This window comes from Toxorhynchites rutilus, chromosome 2 (genome assembly GCF_029784135.1).
Source record: "Toxorhynchites rutilus septentrionalis strain SRP chromosome 2, ASM2978413v1, whole genome shotgun sequence".
NCBI classification, from domain to species: Eukaryota; Metazoa; Arthropoda; class Insecta; order Diptera; family Culicidae; genus Toxorhynchites; species Toxorhynchites rutilus.
Window position 1 is genome coordinate 74,864,554 of NC_073745.1, and position 17,450 is coordinate 74,882,003.

The following is a 17,450-nucleotide window of genomic DNA, read 5'->3' on the forward strand; positions in this document are numbered from 1 at the left end:
GTCAAAATCGGTCGGCAAAAATCGGCAAAGTCTTTCCTCTCCTTCTTCTTCTTCTTCTTCAATGGCACTAACGTTCCTAGAGGAACTTCGCCGTCTCAACGTAGTATTACTTGCGTCATTTTTTATTAGTACTTAGTTGAGATTTCTATGCCAAATAACACGCCTTGAATGCATTCTGAGTGGCAACCTCTAGAATACGCGTGATCACAGTGCAAGTCGGAGGAAATTTCTTTGACGAAAAATTCCCCCGACCAGAACGGGAATCGAACCCGAACACCCGGCATGTTAGTTATGACGCTAACCACTCGGCCACGGGAGCACTTTCCTCTCCTGATCTTCAATAATAAGTCCCCGCGATTCATCTACCAATGATTTTTCTTCGTTCAACTTAATAAATATTGGGTAATATTGAGTTGTTTGGAATAATCATGCCGATTTTTAAGAAAAAAAATTATCGTGTACATGTCAAATGTTTTTGTCGAATCTATAAATAGCGCATTACACAGTTGCCATATTAGGCGTAACAGTTTTTCTTTTATACCATTGCATATGGTACATTACACAATAGCCATTAAGGCGTAAGAGTATTCTATCTGTTCTTCCATTGTCCAGCTAGACCACCGGACAGCGGAGACAGTTGATATGATCATTGTTGTGTTATTAACAGAACAACAGCCCGATGTTTTATGCAGAGCAGAGCAGTTGTAAGGATGAATCGATCTTATTTCGATCGTGGATCGATCTCCATCGCTGATAATTGTTGCGTGGACGTAGTTATTCTGTTACAACACAAAGATGGTCAATTGAGGACCCCGAGTTTTGAACTCACGATCGATCGCTTATTAAGCGAACGCGCAACCAATGTGGCTACGGAGTCGAATTTTTTGACCTTCAATATTTTTTATTGATGGTCTAAACAAGTGATAAACAAAAAATGCAATATCTGATGATAGCGGGTAGACTATCACATCTTAGTCAAACTCTAACAATTTTTGGTGGGCTTTCAAAGAAACATGAGGTTTGGCATTATTCTGGAAGAGGACGCCTTGGCCAATTCTGAACACGTTTGTTCTAGATTGACGATTTCGATCCGTTTAGTTACGTATAGTGCCTGTTGAAATTTATCGATTGGCTGTTTGGTAGAAGCTTATAATGCAGAATTTTTCTCCTACCTCACTAGACACAAAGAATGACTTTCTGCAGGTGAAGATCGGCTTTGGAAATATCTAATGATGGTTCATTTCGCTCACCTCAAAGATTTTTTTTCGCTCAATATTGTTGTAAAGGACAATATTTTTCTTCGGATGACACTATTTGCTTCAAACTGCGAGTTTTTGATGGACATACGGTCCATTTAATGTTTTCGGTCAAAAGGTGTAGAACTCATACATTGTAGCGTTTCGTAATCAAGTTTCACCAGGTGCTCATGAACAAAGATACTTGTAAGGAACCTGCTAATTGATGTGTCGTATACCGAAGATTATTCTTCATCAGCGTCTCGATTCGATTATCATCTGTTGCACACACAAACTTGCTGGACTAGCCAATAACTAGAAGCGTATTCCAGAAAATATTTCAATTCAACGAAGAAGAGCAAAGCTACTAGGTAGAATTCTCTAAAGATAGGTCCCCGTGAATTTTGTTGTTCGAGTTCTTGAATAACATAAACGAAGTTGTTTTTACATTGAGAGCGGAAAGTGAATCGAAACATCGAAAACAATGTCATGTATTTTTAATATTACAACATTTAAACATGCTTCGGTGGCATCTGAATCCTGCCGATAATAGCGTCCCAATTCTGATCGATAATGATAACGCAACATTCTTTAAAAATAATGAAAATAAATCGATCGCTCTCAGCTCATGTGCGATACTTTCTGAATACAAATTTCAGCAAACAATTTCAATGATATAAAGAAATATGGAATTTCAATGATATAAAGAAATATGGAATTTCCACCGCGCAGTACTATCAGACAGCAGAAATACGAATAAATTTTCTTGCAATGCAGAATATTTTTCATATATTGTTGAATACAGATATATATTTGTTTTTCAAAATATCAATCGTGGACATTTTCATAAAGCGCATCATTCTGGAATAGCGTAGCGATGGACAAATGACATCTCATGCTATTTTCTTCCATGATTTCCACGAACCCAAGCGGAAACGATTGATTGTGAATTGCTGTCGATAAATGAGTTGGCAAATATTTGCGTGACGTGACAGATATTTCTGACGACACCATTGAGCAAACAACGGCAGCAGTGGCGAGATTTTTTTTCCTGCTCTTGATTATTTGTTTTTTTGTTCGTACTTGTCGCAAATTTTCCGCACCCCCTGCATTAGCGATTGAGGTCTAATTTGCATCACTTCGGACTGCGCAGGGTTATACAGGGAACAATAATACTGAGTTAATAGTGTTTCAAATTGACTTCCGATTACATGATTATTGATTTATATGCTTTAATGAACCAAAACCAATCGGCCAGTAGTGAAGAAGGAGCAGCGAGAGAACCAACAAACTGATCCATCACAAGTTTGATTCATCAAACTGCGCTTCTCCATCCCTCCGCGAACGGCATTTTTCCCCCTATGTAATTATTCAAAAACTTTGCCTCAGTTTATCTTTGTGTGTAAGTTGTGTTGTTACAAACGCGCGCGCTTCGCTCGATAAATCACAGGACACAAACGGTAGCGCGCATCGACTTGATTAATTCTTCAAGTTCAGCCTATATACACCTGTTCTTCGGTGCTGCTACTGCCTGGTCTCGCAGATCAGCACCTCTGGTGTATAATAAACATTTTCCACTCCCACCACCATCGTTTCTCGTGATTAGTCGTGGTGTCAAGATGTGGGTGGTTTCAATAAATCACTGTCAGATCCGAACAGAAAAGCCTATGGGAAAATTCCAACCTCAATGATTCGGGATCCGATCCACAAATCTTCCTGTGTATGTCAATCATGGACGAGTAACGAAAAAAAAATTGAATACTCACTATCAGGAGGGTAGCGTATTAGGGCGTGTCATTCTATGTTCAGCAGAAGGCGGATTGGTACTGACAGAATGTTTTTAGTGTTTTTTGATCGTCTTGAATGAACAAAAAAATAAATAAAATGTGATGAATGCTATTTCACGTCAGAGAATCGATAAACATTGTTGTCGTGGGACACTGGGTTTTATGGTATTAGCATGAGAAGATCCATTATTATTAGGTACTAGCTGACCCGGCGCACTTCGTCCCGCCCAAAATTGATTCTTTGATAAGAATACTTTCGAACATTTACATTTCCTTACTAAGCGAACGTTCGTGGGTTCAATCGTAGAACTCTTCGTTAATGGATCTTTGAATCGCCCTTAACACTTTTATTTTACTAGAAATTCCCTAGTACTTCTACCAAAACTCGTCATATCTACATATATAAAAATCTCGTGTCACGGTGTTTGTGGTCTAATTCTGAACGACCTCGACCGATTTTGATGAAATTATAAACAAAAAAATGGTAGGCATGAAAATAGGTCGTAAACTATATGTGATACCACTATGGTTACCGTTTACCGTATATTCATTACTGATTGAAGTGGCCCCATGCAGGAAAAATGAAATGATACTATCATGCTTACGCATTGCTGGTATCATGTTAGTCGACTGCAGTGACGCGAGAAACTCTAATTCGAAGAAAAAACAATAATCTGGAATTCATTGTTGACACACATCGTTCCTACGAGACTCACCCCATGTTCTTCTTCAATGGCACTAACGTTTCCCATGTTCGCCTTCTCAACGTAGTATTGCTTGCATCATTTTTATTACTACTCAATCGAGATTACTATGCCAAGCAATACACCGTGAATATATTCTGAGTTAGAAGCTCTAGAACAGGGGTTTTCAAATGGTACTCCGCGTGAAATTTGTTTCCTATTGGGTAATGGCAAGACAAATAAGATTTGTTTTATTGATTAAAAAATGCAGGTGCTCCGTCAAATTTTTTTGCTATAAAAAGTGCTCTGCCTTAAAAAAAATCTGAAAACCCCTGCTCTAGAATATGCCTGACTGTACTAGTCAGAAGGAGTTTAAAAAATAAACACCGAGACCTCACCATAGGTACTTCATTCATTATGAATATCATTTCTCATTTTGAAATAATATTAATGTAAATGTTTTTAGAGGAGACGAAACAAACAATCGCTGGATGGGTATTTGTGTGTACCATAATGATGATTCGACATGGTCAGGACAAGGTTATTATACGATGTCGTAAGTTGTGCCAACAATTTAAGGTTTCGGAAATAGAGAGCGAACGATAATTCCTACGACACAATCAACAAGAGCGTGGAAAGAATACATTTACTTGCGAGACGCTGTCATGAGCAACACCAACAAAGCCTTTGCTATTGCCAAAAAATTAAAAAATTAAGTCAGATCGAATCGGTCCCACATATTGCTGGGTGTATTCAGTTCCAGTATTTTTAGTTTGGATAGCCGACAAAATACGCCCTGAGAAAATCGATAGTGTTATTAACTCGGAAATTTCGAGTCCGTCTACCGATCAGCTACTCATCCGTATTCGGAAATCCGATCGAGATAGAATTAACCGAACGGATCGCAATTTTGCGTTCTTTAATCCGCTCGACTCAAGACCAATCGAGTTGTACAATTTTGGCAACCTTGCCACGCAATTCGAGATAGACGACATTGAGCTTCGTGATTCAGAAATGGCAATGGATTTTCCAGGGGAAAAAACACTTAAAAGCGTTATAATTATAAATTAAAATGGGTTCTACCTTATCAAGTGTGTGTTTTATGTAATAGGATAACGCAGTCTCTGGAAAGAAATTATTATGGGCAAAGTTTAATGGAAACGCAAGGAACTTTAAAAAAAAATTAGTTACGGTCAGGACTATGCCTTTAAGTATTCAAACAGCCCCGAGTAATAATTTTCATACAAATTTTAACAATTTAAAATTGTTTTCGGATCCATCAATCTGATAGAAAGTGAATTGCTCCACGAATACGGATGAATTATTTCAACGTTTGTTTTGTGACAAGGCAAGGTTGCGTCTTTTGAATAGAACGATTGAATTTGAGTTGAACGGAATTATGTAAAAGTCAATTTGGATCGAATCGTGAGATCCGATCGAGTTTCAAACCAATTGGATTCCAGAATATGAATGACTTTTCGATACTGTTACCAGAAGCATGGTTTATAACCCATGGGATAATCGACGGGACTTACCGTCTTCATCAAGAAGCAGAGATGCCAGGTTTGAATACATGTCTTCATTTTGATCGGTTCTCGATTGGTCGGTTTTTTGAATTCAATTTTTTTTTCCATATTTTCATTGCCTTTTACGGCATAAAAGGTCGATTTTCGCCCAAATTTTTTTTTCGAGATGACACCAGATCTCGACGTTTCATGCATTTTTAAGTCATTTGGCATCGAAAAAAATTCCGATTTTTCAAATTTCCTTTGCTCCTTTATTTTCGAGGATCAAAAAATCAAAACTTTGAGCACTTTGAGGCACCCCTAAATCATGTCCGATTGAACTGAAACTTTGCACAGGTCAGTTTTTTGGGCCAATAAACAAAATGTGCACGGTCGGTTTTTGAAATTCGATGATGAAATTTTTTTATCAGATTAATTGAGTTATTACAGTTCCGTTTTTGTGGAAGAACTGGGGCTATATTCACTCAATCAACGGTTTATCAAGTTAATTATTATTTTTAAATTCATAACATTTAGTTTGTAGTTGCGCTATATATTCTTTATTCACATTTGATGAAATAAACTCCAAAATCTCAATTTTTAATGTTTAATGAAATGTGCTATTTAACAATACCAATTAGAATGAACATTGAATAAGTTATCAAATTTTGTTGAAAAGTAAGTTTAGAATTTTAGTTTCCTCCGATGTGGTGGTGAAGACATTTGAAGACATTTTTTCGTACAAAGTACACATTTGAAAAAGTTGGCATCCCTGTCAAGAAGTATCACACGAAGGAAAATGTGGTCTTCTGGCTAGACTTAGCCCAAAGTACGTAGAATAAGAAGGTAGTCTCCTCCCTGCTTTGTTCAAGTAGTAGTGGGCAAAGAAAAAAAGTCACAGGAGAGTTGTGTCCGAGACACGACCGCATAGTTGACGTAGGATTCCGTTAGGCTATCTGTTGTTTTGGATATGTTTGAAGAATTACATTGTTAATCTCTCCGATAATGATTTGGTGGCCCGGAAAAGGGCCGTTTTGTCTGGGTGTTAGATATTGCTTGTTCACTCGTGATGAGTGATGATGATAGAAGGATGGTGATTGGTGCGTATCACGATAGAAGATGGCAAAATGGAATGGGATATGATGAAAGCCGCCCTCTGTGGCCCTGAACGAGATGGCTCCTGTGCTATGTATGGATGAAATGAAGATAAATAACTCATCAATGTAATATAAGATAATTATAATTATCGAACAAAATTATCAATTGTTCTCACCAGAAAAAAGAGTTACTTTATTATAGAGAAAATATATTTGAAATGGGGAAGGTAATTTCATTTATAATTTTTACTTTCTGAGTGTTTATTCAATCCATTTATTCAATCAATTCCAACGGAACACGGAACTCCTTCATTTTTCCAATTTTTCACGTCGCATGAACTTTTCTTTCTGAGAGAAAAAATTGTTTCATATTTCAAGTCATTTTAACACAACCGCTACCATATACAATTTTACACTTACACTTGTGCTAAAAGTTTTATAATGCATGATTGGTCATTGATATGAAATTTCACGAAGCAACCAACATTAAAGTTCCAAATTTAAATATTATTTATATTCTATCAAACATAAGTTTCATTCAATTCATTAAAACATATTTATTCGATCAATCCATCGATTCCTATTGGAACGAAAATATAAAAAAACTCGTTCATCGCTCCCAACTTATTCGCCAACATGTATGCAATCAGCAATGCCCATGCTAGTCACAATGAGCACTATCCATTTGTGCGCGTCGTTCGATAAACTATCGACCACGAGGGTATTTATTTGCTGATTTTCCCCCAGGTACATTGAATTAAAAAATCTCTGTTAGGGAATACATGTCGATGGAAACTAAAGCTTCCCCTGCCTTCATGTACTTGCAATGCCGATTTCCCCCAGGCAGCTTGGTTTCGATATCTCTGTTAGGGAACACACTTCGGTGGGAACAAAAGTTCCCTTTACATTGATGTATTTGCAATGCCAATTTCTCCGTATCTTCAATTTCGATCAATCAGAACGAGGTATTTCCGTTTGGAGATTTTTCGATTGTTTGATAGTTAGTTTCATATGATATGTTATTTTATCCATTGTGATGAATTGTTATGGAATGCTCAGATCGATTGATGAAAATATCTCGTAAATCCATCAAGAAATAACTGAACAATAATTGTCGATACATGAGCCGCCGCATGTGTCGTCAATTTCGACCAATCAGAAGTGGGTATTTCCGTTAGGATAGGGGTTGAGATTTTTCAATTGTTCGATAGTTAGTTTAATGAAATATATTATTTTATTCAATGTAAAAAATTGTTATGAAGTGCCGAAATTGATTGACGCAAAAATCTTAACAATCCATCATGAAATGACTGAGCAATAAGCATTTGAAATTGGACAATTTTCACAATGTGCTCGATTTTCGATTTTCAATTTGTACCCCCATATGTTCCCGAAAGACGTAATCCTACGTCAGAAGCAAAAAATAGTAATAAACCATCGATCAAATCCATATAAATTGAAATTAAAAAAAAAAATTATCAATCAATAAAAACTTAATCATTTTAAAAATTGGAAACAGTAATATTATCGCACCTGTATTTTGAAAATAATGCAAAAACCGATGAACAAATGTGTGGAGAGGTTTTATCGAAGCAGTGTCGTTCCCGCAAATTGGTAATATAATGAAAGATTAAGTCCCACAATGCTGAGAGTCATCGCGACGCTTTCATTGGGTTCGGTTTGGCTTTTTCAGACTTAGTGAGGCCACATTAAGGTGAAGGTGGAACGAAGCCATTGTAGTAGTACAGGTGAAACCACGTGTTCTTATGGGGTAATAGTGTTTGTGAGAGAAGAGCAAAGCACACTGTTTGTTTTGATTTTGATACGTCAATAGACCAATTCAATTATCAGACTGTGTGTCGCTTCACTGATACGAGTCTTAGAATACATTTGAAAAAAATAACAATTCAATACTGAAGTAAAATGTATGAACGACGTGTTTCGATGAAATATTAATATACTAGCTGACCCGTCAAACTTCGTCCCGCTCAAAATTTATTTTTCGTTATCACATTCACGTTTTTTTTACTAAGCGCACGTCATGGGTCCAATCGCAATTCATTGATTGATTTTCTAACCTACCCTTTAAAATTATCTTTTACCATAAAATTCTTAGTATTCCTACCAAAACTCGTCATTATAATATCAGATTATTTTCAGACACAATTCTCGTTCAAGTTTTTTCAACCACTTGCAAAAAAACATGTTTATCCGTTACATGAAATAAATGTTTGATACAGAAAATATGATAGAACAAAGACAGCCTTAAATTGGACAATTCCTTTCTCGAGTTTTGCTCTTATCAACACATTCGGTGATTCATTTTTATTAACATAGATAGAAGAAAATATAGGAGTGCGTTTTATCACACTATCAGCCCCCTCTCCTTCAGAGAGAGGGGAGGAGTGTCTATCTACCATAGGAACGTTTCGTGTCCCCTTAGAAGCTTCACATGCCGAATTCGTCACCATTTGCTTGATTAGTTTTCGAGTTATGCAGAAATTTGTGTTTCATTTGTATGACAGGCATTTTGATTGAATGTAATACTTTTCCGTTTACTATTTTTGACAGCAGAGAAACCCGTGGCAGTGTTCCGAGCTCCGCAATATAATTTTCTTAACCAATGTTAAAGTTGTTAAAACTTACATTATAGGCCCATTAAACGTAAAAACAATAATTGTATTGATATCAACACAATTTTATTTTATCGATTTTCATGACATGAAACACTGTGACTCAGGAATAACATTTTATTGAGTGGTTTTTATAACTGTTTTCTGATGTTGTCTAGCATCAGTGTCGAAAAAATAACGATGCTTTCACCAATACAAACAAAACCATCCAAAGTGATTGCAAATTAATATTTTACACTTCCACAAGAAGAAGTGGAGTGAAGTGGAAATATAAAATTGGAATTGCGTGTGAAACCATTGGAATAATGTTCCAAATGTTCTGCTACTATCCAAAATTATTCTGATCCGGCATTGCGGGACGTGGCACTTCGAGATTTTGCTGATGTAAACAAAAACTGTTCAGTATGAAATCGATAAAACATCACATTAAACCTTACCTACAATGAAAATGCGGTACACTATCGTGTTTATCGTCGTCTCAACTTGCGATTTTTTTCAATTTTTATGATCTTTTGAACTTTAAATCAAGAAAGATTGAAAAAGTATCACAACTTCGAACAAATTCAGGATATTTTATTACTAACTTCTTTGGCTGTGTATGCTTCTTTGGCACATGCGCTCTCCGTGTGTATACACAGGAAATTTCCCTTACCTTTTACTCTACGTACTTTGGACTTAGCCCTCGGCTGAAGATAAACAGCCGTCTCCCAGCTGCGACCTATAGAATATTTTTGGGCGAACCTCAAACGTAGGATCCACTCCAACAATTTGGAGGCCAAAGCAGCTGATCGCCAAGGTCACGAACGAATTAATGAACATGCCGACATTCATTTCTTCATTGGCCATGCTTAAGGTTTCCGCCAACTATCTTTTAGTTGCCCGGCAATGCTTCGAAACATTTTTGTAGAAGGCCTCCCGTAGACGTTAGCAATCGATAAAAAATTTATATCAAAGTTAGCTCATTCACTCTCATATCGAAAGCAGAAACCGAACGGCTGTCGTTCAATGGACTGCTCATGCTAGTATATCTTCCCCCAAAACCCCCGAAGTGACGAATTGGGTGTGAGCGCGCGGAGCGCAGCGATCGCTAAATCCATGACACACGATCAAAATGGTGAACATGAATCATTTCACACCGCTCACCGTCGTCTCCGTCGTCCCGATATATGTCACCAAATCACAAGCTACTCACCTCTACCTCGCTCGCGCGCGCTCGATCCGAAATTACGTGAGTTAATTACTCGGAAATTAAAAATAAACCAAACGCGGCGGCGGTGTGCCTTCTCTCTGTTCCCGTGATCAGCGGCTTGGGACTTCGTTGTTGATTGTTCCTTCCACTGCATCTGCACTCTCGCGGCGTAATGAGCAATCGGGCAGTGTGAGGTGTTCTTTGTTATGTTTTGTTACGGTGACCATCATCATCGGCAGTAGCTTTCAGATAAAACACGTGATACAGATAGAGCGCTTGCAAGAGGCGAAAAAGGCGCGGCATCTATCACATACCATCGCGCTCGGTGACGCATTTCAAAATCAAGAGAGAGATCTTGTTCGTTTCTACATCGTCCGTGCCGAAATAACACCGGGTTAGTCCAAACGTGAGAGATTTGCTAAATGCATGAATAAACAATTCCCCAGTGCGCTTCCACAGGCAGCGGGTCTGACTTTGTCATAGTGACAATCCCTTGCCGCAGGATGACGTGATGTGTGGGCCAGTGTTAGCTATACATAATCAGTATTTGTACTTGTTGAGTGGAAACAAGAGGATGCAAGGGTTCAATCGTAGCGATAATCACGTGCAGAATCCGATCAATATATCACGCTTTGATTATTTCAAACGACCGCGTAACAAGAGTCGTCGTTCATAGCAGCCTAATTCTGATATGCTGGATACATTACAAGTGCATTGCAAGAAGACCCACTTAAATATAATCAAGTCGTGATGTTTACATACCACAATCTGATCATACACAGTTGGGAGCGTGCCACGAAGCCTCCGAGCTTAGTATAAACTCCGCTGCGGCCACAGGTGTATCGACATCCACGCCATACACCGTTGCGGCAGCAATTTGATCCCATGGTGCATCAGAGAAACAGAACCTGAAACCATTCGGGGCTGGCTCTTACACTGCAGCTCTCGATTATATATGTGTGTACATATGAACGCCAATCACTCACTTCGTAGACACTTCCAACCTGTGCAGGTAAAATGACACTGCAACGCCTTTCATCATCCCGTTAATAATTAGTGTGGCGAGGTCCTCCTTTCGTCTCCATGAGAACGCTACAATAGCTTGCCATGTCGCTATTTCATTGGGCTCTATCAAAATCAGAGAGTGGTGTATGTAAAGGAGGAGGGTGAAGGTGGTGTCTTATTGATTTTCGGAGTGATGAATGTGTTTCCTTTGTTGCCATCCGTTTGACGGATGACGGTGTTGGTGGGATTTGATTCACGTGCAAGATTCCAATTTCGTAACATTCTCGATAGGATCAGAGACTGGCTGACGTAATCCATCGAACCTGACGCGAGGTCGTTTAGCATAATCAATCAGATAAAAATATTCACCAGAGTAACGTTTCCTGATTCCTATCCGATAGAAGGGGCAGACAGGGAGGGTATATGAATACGATTTTGATACAACCAAACCACGGGAGGGTTTATTTTCATCTGTCTCCATTTGGTCGTAGCAGCGGCGCATCAGCGATAAATGACGTCAGGCAACAACTGGTTGTGGTAATGGAGCAGCACCCCAATTAAATGCAGCTTCGAAGTGTCATAGCAATTCTCGCAACCTACACTTGATAGCATGTCTCTTTAATCGCAACTTTTGAAATTTTGCGATACGCTTAATGCACGTGGTGAAAATTTGTCATCACTTTCGAGAGCAAGAGCTGACTTAGCATACCCTTAGCATTATAGACCTCGATTTGACGGGTTTCAGACTCTACGTTAAATATTTCGAATCATTATAGGGAGCAGGGCCCTACAATTTCAATTCAATTGACACATCGTCATAATGAGCCTATCGCCTTTCAATTTCATGCAAACCCATGCAGGCTGAAAATAGTGCTACCCTCTTATCCCGCTTAATAAAGAGAATATCACCTCACCTTCGTGCAGTCTCGTTTCATTTCACGTTTATTTCTTTCATTCTTTACACTGAAGCGAAATTATCAAATCGTCAAATGAAAATGAAAGGTTCTTATATCGAATGAAAACGTCTTATTTCAAATGAAAATTTCGTTTTCGTTTTCGAACCGTATTCACTGAAACTTATAAAAATGACTATGTGAAAGAATGTGCAGTATGCCAGAATTCGTAGTCAGTTGTTGGCGCTGGTTGTAAGACTAATATGCCCTCATATGCCTCTTTATACTCCACTTTTGCGAAAAACGGTCTGGGAAAATCCAGTTTGGATAAATGAAATCGGATGGAAATTTCAATTGAAAGCAGTGATCGTCCTTTCACATGTGAAACTAAGAGTGACATATAGCCCATTCAAATGATAATTAATAGGGCAGTTTCAATCGTCATGTAAAAGCGCCTGTTTTCAAATTCGGAGAAAACGACAGCAGAACCAAAACGAAATTGAAGAATCGATGTTTCAGTATGTTTAGTGCAGTGGTTTTCAACCTTTTTTGCTCATTTCTCCCCTTTAAGAAAATTAATCCCAGTACTTCACCCCCACCATTATTTTGTAAGGAAGTCTGTAGCATAACAATAAAGTAATGTAAGAATACAAACGGTTTTTAAGTTATATTCGCAACAAACTTGATTTTCTACTTGTATCTGATTACAAAAAAAGTATATCAAGTTTGGCAAGTCCGTATGGCACCTGCGCCTGAACGATTTCCCCAAAAAAATCGTAATTCTTGAGAACTTTGTTGATGAGCACACCTCATGTCTTCGATATCTACTCTGTTACGGTTCTTTGTTCTCATCAGCAGCATTATAGGAAATCCAGATTTACATAAATTCTACGCAAAAGACAACAACACTCGCAACGCTCATTCCACATATCAGAAAAAGAAATTGATCCGAATCTGTCGTCACTGCCAGTCGGAAGGCATTTCAAACGATGTCCAAAGTTGTTCTTTGATATGAGGAAAATATGTTTCAAGTTTAACTTGTTTTAAAAAGTATTGACAAATGCTGTACAATTTTCTTTTTATGGTCTTCTGTACTGTTTCTCTAGTTTCCCTGGTTGATTTTGGTCAGCTGGTATTACTTTTTTTATTACTTTCACTGTTTATCACTACTATCTACATTCCCTCGAGTTCGATTGGTCTCAATGTTCTCTAAATATTTCGTATTGTTCATCAGTCAACGACATTGTTCGACACTCATCGGTGATTGTAAACGTCGTCATCTGCAATGGTGTCTCGAGGAGAACACTGATGGATATTTACCCTCAAATGCATCCAGCGACCAAGTGAAAAACCTAACCGATTCCATCTCGTTTTACGGTTTGGTAGTATTTGCAAGTCAATTCGAACTACAGGCTACTAGATGTAGCTCTCACGATTTCTCCGGATACAATTGAAGTATTACAGCCACTACCACTATTGCCCATTGACGAACATAAGATCTACTTTGGTCCGGATGAAACCGACATGGTCTTTTGGTGATGCAATTTCGATTCTCTGAATGCCGCGTTTTCGTCCACCAATTTGCGTCCATTTATGAACGGACAGCAGCATCAATAATTATTGTTTTAAGATACGGACGCTTAAATTCTGATTTTTTGGGGATGATTCTTGAATCTCTGATACATAATGCCATGCTAAATGCAACATTACCAATTAATTTTGATTATCAGCACGAATACATACCACATCGCTCCATCACAAGAACAACCAATGTGCTACCCCAACGTACTGTTCTTTGAGACCGAACGGCGTAATCAGGTGAACTTCATTTATATCAAATGATCGAAAGCCTTCGACATGATACCTCACGTCTGGAGGAATTGAAACATAGATAGGATTGTATACCCTGCTAGTGTCATACTTTTTGGATGGGAAGGGGTGATTTCGTTGTTGACGGCCGTCCTAATGAAGGAAGGATGTACTGCTCTAGCGGCAAAAAGGAATGTTTTCTTCTTTGCATCCCAACGGGTAATGAGAAATGGATTTATTGCATCAATTCATAAATCGAAAGTCGTGGAGTCTGTTCGATTGTACTTCAACGTCGTCGTTTCAGCAAAATATTCACTCTGCGAAGGTTATGTTGTGTATATGGTGGGATCAGGCTAATGCTTATATACCATGAACTGTCGAAACTGAACGAAATTTGTAGAAGTACAAAAAAGTAATTCTACAGCATGACAACTCTCAGTCTCCCATTGCCAAATTCGCCAAAACCTACTTGGAAATACTGAAATGGGAAATAACTCACCATATCCCCCAGATTATGGTACCATTCGATGGCATAGCTGATTAGCTGTTCCGTTCATATGGTCCGAATTTCTTGAGGATTTATTTGAGTTTGGCACATCAAATAATTCTTAAAGAAAATCCTGTTGGTATCGATTGTTTTGAAAACCATCAAAATTCTTAACAACGAAAAGTAAAAAACATTAAAACTATTTTTTATTTTTTAATAGTTTTAATGTTTTTAACTTTTCGTTGTTAAGAATTTGTCACGTTTTTTAACGTGACATGTTATTACTATTCCCCGGTCTGGTTTTGCGAACAATACTGTATATCCTATCAATGTTGCGCATCCTACATCCTATTAATAGAGATTAGATTTTATTCACTATATTCCGCTAACACACCCGGTCTATGTATTCAGTTCTCCAATCTCGAGCTGTATGACACCGTTTGTTGAACGACTTCCGTTGGCTATGCGTTTTTGAATTTCACGGCTGTTGTTGCTGATGTTTGTGATCTACGAACCAAATTTGACAATCTCGACGATGATCTCGAGCTTTTTACCGCTGTTTACAATGTTGCTTTCAAGAGTTTCAAGAGTATCCGTTGCGATCTGCTCGACCCGCATGTATTTAGTTTTAAATGCATTTGATCCTGAGCTCAATTGAAATTCGTGCGCGGAACAACACCTCCCATCGCAACTTACAATACCAGACAGAAGAGTACCCTGCAAAGTCCCCTGCGAGTTTAAAATGATTCCGACAGATCGCTTGAGATCTACAATACTCCCACTTAAAAGTTTCAACTGACGAAAATTTTGAATATTCCCATTTTTCCAAACTCAACAACGAGTGTTTAACGAATCGGCAATACACCAATCATGGCTGAGCATCGTTATTCCCTAAGTGAAGAAAGAATATTTAATTATCGTGCAATAATTAGTGCCTTTGATAAGGCAAACCGTCAGTTGTTCCTCTGCCGTCGTGCGCATCTGACAAACCAAAACTATTCGTTTCGTAGTGCATGCTCGGAACATGCATAATGCATTGCATTGACACCAAGGGCACAAAGGAGAAGGGAAAGATTTGCAGCTTACACAAAAATTGTACTGAACATTTGCATTCGCTAATTACTCGCGTTGGCGGCGGAATGGTGTCAACAACTGGATACGACATTAGTTTGTATGAGGCCTACTCTTCTCCATCAGATTAGTCGGCTCTAAGGCAGTTTTTAATTACTAAAATTTGTATGAAATTTTTTTTGCGTTATTTGCCTACTAGAAGTACGTTGTTCTGACCGTAATTTCAACTATATTCTATGAATTTTTAGATATTCTCACCAAAACTTACCATTATGATATACAATTATATTTAGATACATTTTTTGTATGATATTTTTTCACTACTTGCAAGCAAAAGTGATTTTCTTTTACATAATTTTCATTCATAATTTTTATTTTAAAAGTGTGTTCTTTTTTTCTGCAACCCCATATTGCCATCAATGCAGTCAACGCAGACAGTCCAGTCTCGCTCCAGCCAGCGGACAGTCAACAGTATATTCTAATTTTCAAATTGTCTTTTTAAGGCTGAATTCACACACAGCGGTTTTGCCGGACGTGAAGTTGGAGAGCAAAATTACTTCGGAGGGTCGGAGAATGAAAGATGTTACACATTTTGTCATTTTGTTTCCGATTTCAAAATCGATGATGATGGTGAAACAAATATATAATCGCCTGTGTTATGTCATATGAGAAAAAAAAACACCGCAAATGTGTTTGTGAGTATACCGCAAACCGCCTAAACGCTACGAGATAGTTTATTTTATAGTTGGTCTTTTTTCAAAGCCAGAAGTGAATTAACTTTGAATTTGATAATCTCAATAATAAACGAACAAAAAAGTACAGTTTTCGCCAGTTGTTACCACCATGCTTTGCACTCAAATCGTTCGCTTCAGGATGCGTGGTCAATAAAGTGCAGTGTTATCATTTCGGATTATTATTGCAAGGCAATTGGATAAAATAATTTTGTAGTTCTACGTCAACAGTGCGTGTCTTGGACATCACTCTCCATCTATTTTGCGAATGTGTTTCACGCAATCGTCTCAAAAAACTGTTACCGTAAAAAGTGTTCAAATCACCATTCATTTGCCTGATGTGTGGTTTGCGTGTCACTTCTGGTCTACAATTATGATCCGAATAATCAATGTTGGATTAGATTCAGCATTGGAAATAATGCTTTTTTGCGATGTAGTTTTTCTGTGCAAGGTTTTGAACGTTTATATCTCATTGTTGGCTAAAAGAAAGTGGTATGATAATCACCTTCTTCCAAAGATAAAATGTCTAAGAGTTATACACTGCTGAAATTTCAGTGCATTCTTCCCAAACCATGAAAATCTCATTTTCAAAGCTGCGAGTCCTAAAACTGATGTGGAAGCTAATCTTATGGGTTTCACTATTTCAAGTGATTTTCTCTAATAAAAAGAAATTCAACTTGGAAGCTGGAAGAATTTACGGTACGTGTCATTCAATTTTTCAACTCGTAACATTGCAGGCGGCAGTTTGATGGTCATTCGTCCCTTAATTTTCAATAAATGAATGAATATTTTGAAAGGACGCTGAAAGTTTTTTATGTTAGCGTGTAAGTGGATGAGTATGAATATGGAATTTTTTATTCAGGGATATACATGAAATTCAACTCCTTTGAACTTGTTGGTGGTCTTGAATAGAACCGAGGGGCCTTGATTATGCACCCGTATTCGAGAACACATATTCCGTTCACCAATAATGCAAGCGAGTGAAAAAGTACTCAGCTTGCATGTATCTGCTATAACGATTTCCCTAGGCGCTTTGATTTCAGTTCAGTCCGGCTGCAGAAAAAAAATAGGATTGGAAGAGAAGAGCATAATGCATAGACATGCGAGGGTGGCCATCCTCATGTCACATCGCAATCACTACTAACCTAACAACTAACCTTGCACCTTTTATCTTTCGAATGAAGTGATTATTATACCATTTCGTTCAGTTGGTTAGAAGGAATTATCGCTCAAAATCTTTTTGTTCCGCCGTAACGCTCTCGTTTTCGAATCTTCGAACTTACACCCCAGTATAGAAATTAAATACCTCAGTCTTAAATCGTTTG

At 38.0% G+C, this 17,450-nt stretch overlaps 1 protein-coding gene across 1 annotated transcript in view; it reads left to right on the forward strand.

Annotated features, from left to right (window-relative positions):
• LOC129770328 (calmodulin) overlaps nucleotides 1–17,450 on the forward strand; it is an 89,395-nt gene that overhangs the window by 67,071 nt on the left and 4,874 nt on the right. The gene's annotated exons all lie outside the window — the stretch shown is intronic.